The sequence below is a fragment of the Mercenaria mercenaria genome, chromosome 5 (genome assembly GCF_021730395.1).
Source record: "Mercenaria mercenaria strain notata chromosome 5, MADL_Memer_1, whole genome shotgun sequence".
Lineage (NCBI taxonomy): Eukaryota > Metazoa > Mollusca > Bivalvia > Venerida > Veneridae > Mercenaria > Mercenaria mercenaria.
Genome location: NC_069365.1, coordinates 87,251,626 through 87,260,085, shown reverse-complemented (window position 1 = coordinate 87,260,085; position 8,460 = coordinate 87,251,626). Strand labels below are relative to the sequence as shown.

General features: G+C 31.4%; 1 protein-coding gene across 1 annotated transcript in view; it reads left to right on the top strand.

The window, feature by feature from the left end:
- Positions 1-2,609: 2,609 nt before the first annotated feature.
- The window catches only part of LOC123557852 (uncharacterized), a 49,442-nt gene continuing 43,591 nt past the window's right edge, over positions 2,610-8,460 (top strand). Inside the window, exon 1 of the mRNA XM_045349586.2 lies at positions 2,610-2,793. The gene's annotated coding sequence lies outside the window, so the exon portion shown is untranslated. The remainder of the gene's footprint in view (positions 2,794-8,460) is intronic.

Genomic DNA, 8,460 nt, shown 5'->3' with positions numbered 1-8,460 from the left:
AAAATTGTGTTATATTGTATTTGAAAACTACCATATTTTACAAATGAATATTATTTGTGTTGTCATGGCAACATAAATTCTAGAGCACCCATACACCATGAGAAAATAGAAGTGTAGAGATAAAAAGCCTGTGGTGGAGCCAAAAATATATGATAAAGTAATTTTTCAGTACAATCATTTTAAACTGTTTCTTAACATACAAATGATGTTTAGTTAGTTATTCACATATTTGGCACATGAATAACATGAACAATACACGTCATACACGACAACGTCATACTGTTTTCATGACGTTCCTATCGTCACGTCTCTAAATGCCTTCGGTGACTTACTTAAAAGCTTTGTAAGTCTTGAAATAATGAAGATAATTTTCTAAAAGTTTTACATTTTAACTGTAAAAGAATGTTCTTTATGAGTATTCTTATATCAGTCACTAATACAGGTTTTGTCATGAAACGGCCCATACGTATTTTTGCACTAAGTATTCTCTGGTAGTTTTATGAAACAGGTGCAGAATTCTGCCAAAATTCAGAACCTTTATTACAAAATTAATCTATTTGAAATATTGAATTTGCAGATACAGTAAAATAGATATTGAAATATGTCATGGCCTAACAAGCAGTGTAATTGAATACCCTGATCTGTTTCTATATTGATATATCTTGAATGTTATTTTCAATTAACGTCATTAATGTCATCGTAAATAACAATTATAACTTCCCTATACCTTTAAGGCAAGTATTACCGCAAATATGTTTTTTCCAATGACAGATGACACGATCGTAAAGTAACTACTTTATTATTCAAAGAAACCGTTACCACAAAAATCTTTTCGCTCATTGGATGTAATTAAACAGGTAAATTCCCCGAATTTCAACCAGCTCATCTTTAGATCAAGGATTCTATTTTTTGAGACTGCATATTTGGACAAAAATCATAAATAATATATAGCAAAATCATAGCAGATTAGGTTTGATTGAGTCTTATGAAATTAACAAGCCTAACATTTCCTTCTTACTTTGGTGCTATTAGATACACCAGAGTTCTTTAGGCTTACGATTTACAGTTTAGATCTACCTGTGTGTGTGGTCTTACATTAGACGTCGATGTCATCCTGGTTATACATGCACTTCGTCACTTCAATTTAAAGAATGTGCTGTCGTTATCACAAACAAATCACTTCTAATAAATATACGAAAATGTATCCTAATAACATTAGTATTTGCCAGTTAGATGAGGCCGATTAGACATATGCAATACAACAGGAGGGTCCGGATATTAACAAATATACAGACTGAGTTACATAAGGTGATACATAACCATTGATACTACCACATCAGTAGTCGATGGTCTGGTTACCTTGCGACAAGACCATGTTAACGCGCTGTTAAATGGTATTTATAATATCGTACTGAGCAAACGTCACGATGTCCAGGATATGGCAGCACGCATTAAAACTAGAACGTCCCGTCTTAGTCATATTACACCAGTACTGAAGGATCTTCGTTGGCTACCCGCGATATAAAGTTCTACATTTTGACTAGGTCCATATTGAAAAGCGTACAACCTTGTTTGGAACATTGGATAAAAATGTAAAAAAGATAGCCAAATGTGATATATGGCAACCGGAGCTTAAAACTATTTCAGCCAGGATAAGAGACGTTACACTGACTAAGTCAGTCTGACTTATGGAAGGTTGTAGGTTCTGCCCAAGAACCTACCCATGTTGAAATAATGCCCGGAGTTGCACCTGGAGTCTTCTTCAGTCATGGACCTAGGAAGTCGATTTGTCGTCAAACCCAACAAATAAAAAATGCTTGGAAATTATAGCCGCGAATCCTTTAAATGTAAAATATTTGGTAAAGGTACTACTGAAGTATCTGTTTGTAGAAAGAGTGTTTGATTAATATTGAAATAATAGTTATGATAATAATGATAACAATTATAACAATAATAAAATCAATAGTATTGATAATAATACTTATAGTAATTATATATGTCCGACAGCGGTATTATGCGAAATATGGTACTTTTCTGTACGTTAATTTCTAACTAAAGATCGTATTGGTCCAATGGGTCAAGCTAACACCGGTTGTCGTGTACAAGTGAAATGAAATAGAAAATTTTGCATGCTCTAATATTTTACAAAACTTTATTTTAATATTACGGGGCGATAAGTCCAAATCCGCATCAAGTATTTCTTAATATATCCCAATCCTTTGTTTTCCGTTGTAGCCAGAAGTAATTGAAGTTTTATATAGTTAGTTATATGGTTTGTACGTTTAAACCATGTTTATCTTAACATACATACATACACACACATATATACATACTAATTACAACAATATAATATATTAACAGGATAAAGAAGTTAGTCAAAAGACTTTTGTAAATCTCTCTCTTGAACATGGTTTGTTATTGACCTGAGTCGGTATATACACTGCCTGGGGAGTTTATATGCAACAAACGATATAACAAATTAAGCTTCCCGCGTTGTGGACATTTGTAACGTTTATAAACAATTAATAGGAAATTTGAATTACCCGGCATGATATGGAATGTACCGGGGAAACATGTGACGTTACTGGACCAATAAAAATGTTGGAAATTTGTAGAAGGGGCGAGTTAATTTACGATGTCATTGTATGAATCGACTAATGCAGCTAGAGATATGGAGTTGTAAAGAAGGACAAATATATGTTACCATTATGAGCGTAGTTAAGCAAATAGAAAACTTCCATATTCTCCTGAAATGTAGGATATTGCAGCAAATGTAAAGAAGAACACTGCTGTGTAAGTAGCCTTTTTACAAAATTATGTATTATGCTTTATTGCTACTGTTTATTTGTAAACTTAAAATATTATATTAAATATTGAAATAATGTGGGTGCAAACGAATACAAGCAACATTTGATTTTGTATTATATAAAGATATATAAAGATATATAAATATATCTTTATCTTAGATAATTATAGTAACAGATAGACACAAAGTATATATAGTCACGTATATCTAATAAAAAATACTGCATATGACATACTTACTAACTGACCAGAAGAACATTCCTCAAAAACTTTGTCTTTTCTTTAGTAAAATATATAGTTTTTTTTAAATGAAAAATAAACCTGAAAGATTCAAACAATAGCTTATTATACTAACACACGAATTTTAATTATATGTAGAATGCACTTAAATTGCTATTCAAATGAATGTGGTGTAGGGAAAAAAAGGAATTTGAATAAACATTTTGTACTCAAATCATTCTAAAATATCATTTTCAGTCCACATCTTTTGACGGACTCATAAATTTAAGTTGCACTCAGTATAAACAACCTTGCCCAATATTCATAAAGCATCTCGGTAGAAAAATTCACTTTTCAGACTTTAGACTAGAATCAAAGCTTTTCTTAGAATTGTCTGTTTCACTCTAAAATCAGTCTTTTGAATTATGTAACTTATATTTTCATTGAATATTAAGATGGCATCTAAACCTATTGATCAGTCATGAAATGTTTTAATAGAAAGTGTATTGTAACCATAGACATTTACGTAAACTATTTTCAAATAATTGTCTTGAAAAGTCTATATTTTATGAATATGGGCCCTGACAGGAGCCGCTTTACGAATTTAAAGTTCTCTTCTGAATGTCATTATAATTAAGACAAAATTGAAGAATGTCATAAGTTTTATCCTACCCTGTTTCAAAAGGTTATGAGATCTCCATACCAAATAATTGTTATCAAGACCAATTCTCTGTAAGCACCAAAAAATCAAAGAAGGGGCCGGAATCTCATAGTCCCAGAATTACTTCATATTTGCACCCTTTTTAGTATTCAAGCCATATATGAAGAATTTAGGGTGAAAAGATATGCATCAGCTCTGGTTACCATGGAAACTCGAATATTATACTTTTTGCAAAAAAATGGCAATTTCTGAGAGTCAAATTTAACTAAAATGTTACAATTTGCTTTACACATAGCGGTCTATATGTCTGAAATAGAGCACTAATTTTCATATTTGCCTGAAATATATACCTGAAGTAAATATTTAAAACAAATATTGTCTTTCAACATTTTCATAGTTTCAGAAGCAACAGTTTTATAAATACCCCACTTTAAGATTTTACATTATCTTTAAAAATTGGTCTGTATGTACATTTTTTAACTTCTGATAAAAAAAAGTGCACAGATCTGAATATAATACTTGTATGGATTCAGCAGAGTAATGATATCCATTTCAATTTAAGGAGGAAATTTAGTGGGTCATTCATATTTCAGCTTTTTAGAGAATTTTGAAAATTGACAAAAAATGACTTTTCAGCAAACTCATTTATGCCTAAATTACAGAATAACCTGAAATGATATTACATTGCCAGATATATTAGTAAGCAAAACATAAGTATTTCATGTATAATCATTTTACAAAGTCATACTATCCAAAACTTTTTCTAGAATTTAAAGAGTATGTTCCGTTAACATGGCAACGTACAAGAAAATTATAATTCAGACCTTTTTTAAGCAATTTTGTATCAATTTTGTATTCTATGAAACAAGATAAGTTCATCTGCAAGCTGCCAATGTATCTAAGGCACCTAAAGCATATTCTGGTCAGAATTAAAAAAGATACAACCACAAAAGTTATCTATGAAACTAAAAGCATTGTCACAAGGTCTGTTCTCAACAGCCTTGTATGCACTTTACTTTCTTTTGGGTAAACTAGTTTTGAGTTAAAAAGCAGTTGGAAATACTCAGAACCAACTGTTACTGGCCCTTAAGGTATTGTATGGTTACTAAACTTGACTGTCAAAAAATATTTTTCAAGTTGCTATGGTTACAACAATCATCTGGCCTCTAGAGTGTTAACAAAATTTTCCTTTGATCTGGCCTAGTGACCTAGTTTTTGGCCCCGTCGAATCTGGGTTATGTGGGTTTAAAAACTAGGTCACCAGGTCAAATCAAATGAAACGTTTGCACCAAATCATAGAAAGAAAGAGTTGTTTGACATGAAAATTGAACAGCATGTAAAACATGTATATTACTGTACGAAACTAGTGTCAGTATAATGATAAAAACATTGAATTCCGGAAAAGGACTGCCTAAAGGGGTTCCAATTCCGGACAGTTAAACGCCTTTAAAAACTCACAATTTTTAAAGAATAGTTACACATGTTCGTTTTGATACATTTGCAATAGCGTGCGAGTGGTGAAATTTCGCATAACAAGGTGGAACACAGTTTTCAGCAATTGTTTATCTTTATTTCTTTACAAATGGTATTTATTTTCGAAGGGAGACAACTTTTTCGGAATACTTGGGTACAAATGGCATTCATTTTCAAAGGGAGACAACTTTTTCCGATTATTTTAAGTAATCGTCGAGAAAAAGTTGTTTCCCTTTGAAAATTAATGCAATTTGTAAAGATAAACAATTGCTGAAAACTATGTTCCACCTTGTTATGTGAAATATCACCACTCGCATTTATTGCAAATGCATCAAAACGAACATGTGTAACAGTTCTTTGAAAATGGTGAGTTTTTAAAGGCGTTTGACTGTCCGGAAGTGGGGCCCCTATAGACAGTCATTTTCTGGAATTCAATGTTTATATCAGTATACTGACACTTGTTTCGTAAAGTAATATACATGTTTTACATGCTGTTCAATTTTCATGTCAAACAAATCTTTCTTTCTATGATTTGTTGTTGTTTGATTTTGTTGCTCAAGGCCTTCTTCGTAACCTTAACACAGTATACACTATCACGACATTTAAAATTGCTAGCCGTCTTACCTCGTGCATTGTTTAGTAAGAAGTAACGAATCACTATTTAAATTTCAAATTAAAAAATATAAGAAAATAAATAAAAACGGATAAAGAAATGAAGCATTGATTCATAAATACGTGCTCAAACAAATCTCTCTTTTTTTTTTGTTTTAATGATTTGATTTTATTTTATTTTATTACTTTATGGTTTTTTTTCGTCTGCTATAATCATTTTGTATGATGCATGGATAATTTGTATAGAAAGCTACTATGTTTTGCGATATGCAAAATTTGAAGTTTTATCATAATCATGTAGATTGTTTGTAAAGAAAGCTATTGTACTGCTTAAATGTTTTACTTTAAACATAAATTTATTTCTGAAATGTTTTTCGTCTGCGGTCATTACTTTGCATTATACATCGTTTGAAGTATATTTTGTAGATAGTTTGTAGAGAAAGCTACAGTGCTGCTTAAATGTTTTATTTCAAACATAAATCTTTTTCTGAAAAGTATTTTTTTTTCGTCTGCCATAATTATTTTGCATTATGCATCATTTGAAGTTTATCATAATCAGGCAGATAGTTTGTAAAGAAAGTTTTATTTCATACCTAAAATTTATTTCTGAAAAGCTTTTCGGCTGCTATAATTAGTTTGCATTATGCATAATTTAAAGATTATCATGCGGATAGTTTGTATAGAAAGCCATTGTACTGCTTAAATGTACCATAATAGTTTTGTCAAAGACGCTTCGTGAACATTTAATGTATCAAATTATGGTGTAATTTGCATGCTATTGAATAATATTGTAATAAACTTGCATGCTATACAGACATTGTAAATGGTAATATTTCAGTGCGCTCATGTCTTTTACTTTAAATGTGCTCGTAATACTAGTCGTTGACAAGTTTCTTTTCTTTTCTCCATGATTTTACAACGAATAATAATGATAATAAAATGGATAAAAGAACTGTCAGACCAATTAACCAGTACTCTATGCCCTTTTGAGCTGTTGTTGCTATTTTTATAACATCAATCTCCATCATCTTTGTCTTGTTTCTCTGTCTCTCTTTTTTTCTTTATTTGTGCAAAGTTGTAATATAATGTTAAATACTCTATCAGCAATCGAAACACAAATTTAAACTTGTTATTCTAAAAAGTACGCTTTCTGATAGTTCCAAAATGTTGTTTTAGTAAGTAAATTAAAACAAGCAAGTAGTAAATATGCTGGTATCTCAAGTATTATGGCTACCTGTTTCTTTCTGGTCACGAATTTTCAGCAAGTTAACACTTACTATGGTAATCCTATGTTTTAAGAGCACTTCACCTGTTCTTTTTTGTTTGTTTGTTTAGTTTTTCACTTGCCCAGTCAAACACGCTTAGTAATTAAAGAGTCACCTAGGCTATTACAATCAAATGTATTCAGGAATTAGCGTTCTTCGGTAATATTTCTAATTGTTCTCATTTTGTTCTCATTTTTATTTTGTGTTTTTTTTTCTCCACACAATGTTATCTTTGTGCATTTTATTTTTGTTTTCGTTAACGTTTTTTCAGGTCCTAAGCCTGTCAAGCCCACTCTGTCTCGTGTGTTGCCCGTTGTTAGTTTACTGTTACATGCATTGCCCTTTAGCCGTTCTCTGTTTTGTTATAAACATCTATCTATTACCTAACAGGTGAATGACCTAGCTTCATACAGATCGGCTATAGGGCTATTTCATATGAGATTACAGCGGCTCTCAAAATCGTATATCTTTATTATGCGTCCAATTCACTTTTTCATTTACACAGTTTTAGGTTTCTTATTGCGTACACAATCGTACATAAAGAAAATTGTACCAAAATCGAATACCTTTATATACAACTATTACTTTTCGTTTATAGTTGTACTACTTACCTGTCATAGTCATCAACTCTGCCTTTACCATTCACCAGCCTTTCCAGAAAACAAAATATACCATTCAAGCGATCCTCCTAGCAAAACTATATCCGTTTTTGCCTATATTGCACGTTTATATTTCAGTTTTTTGCTTGTAATTTCTGGAGACGTTGAGTTAAATCCGGGGCCAAATAACAATGAAGAAAATTCGACAATCTCTATTTTTCATCAAAATATTAGAAGCATACGAAATAAACTAGATTACATAAAAACACATTTTTCTGATTATGACATCTTATGTTTTACAGAAAGCAAACTGTCAATCGATATACAAGATAATACAGTTATGCTTGATGGATTTGACAAATTGTACAGAAAGGACAATTCTACCCATTCAGGTGGTCTACTTACATATGTCTCGCCGCATTTAATATCCAGACGTGTCCAAGAACTAGAATATTTACTTCCGGAGTCTTTGTGGGTTGAATTCAGGAACAAAAACGAAACATATCTATTATGTACTATATATCGCCCACCTAATACCCCTGTAGAATTTTGGAATAGATTTAACATTTGCATTGAACAAGCGACAGAATTATACCATAAAATAATAACAGTAGGTGACATTAATGAAGACCAGTTAAACATGAATAATAACAAATATAGAGATGTTTTAACCTTAAATAATATGGAAAATATTATTACTGAGCCTACTAGAATTAGTACATACTCAAGAACGTCACTGGACCCTATTGGACTTACAAGAAACATATCATATCTTCACTCCGGTACTTTCGAAACCGACAATCATATTAGTGATCATTATGGCACC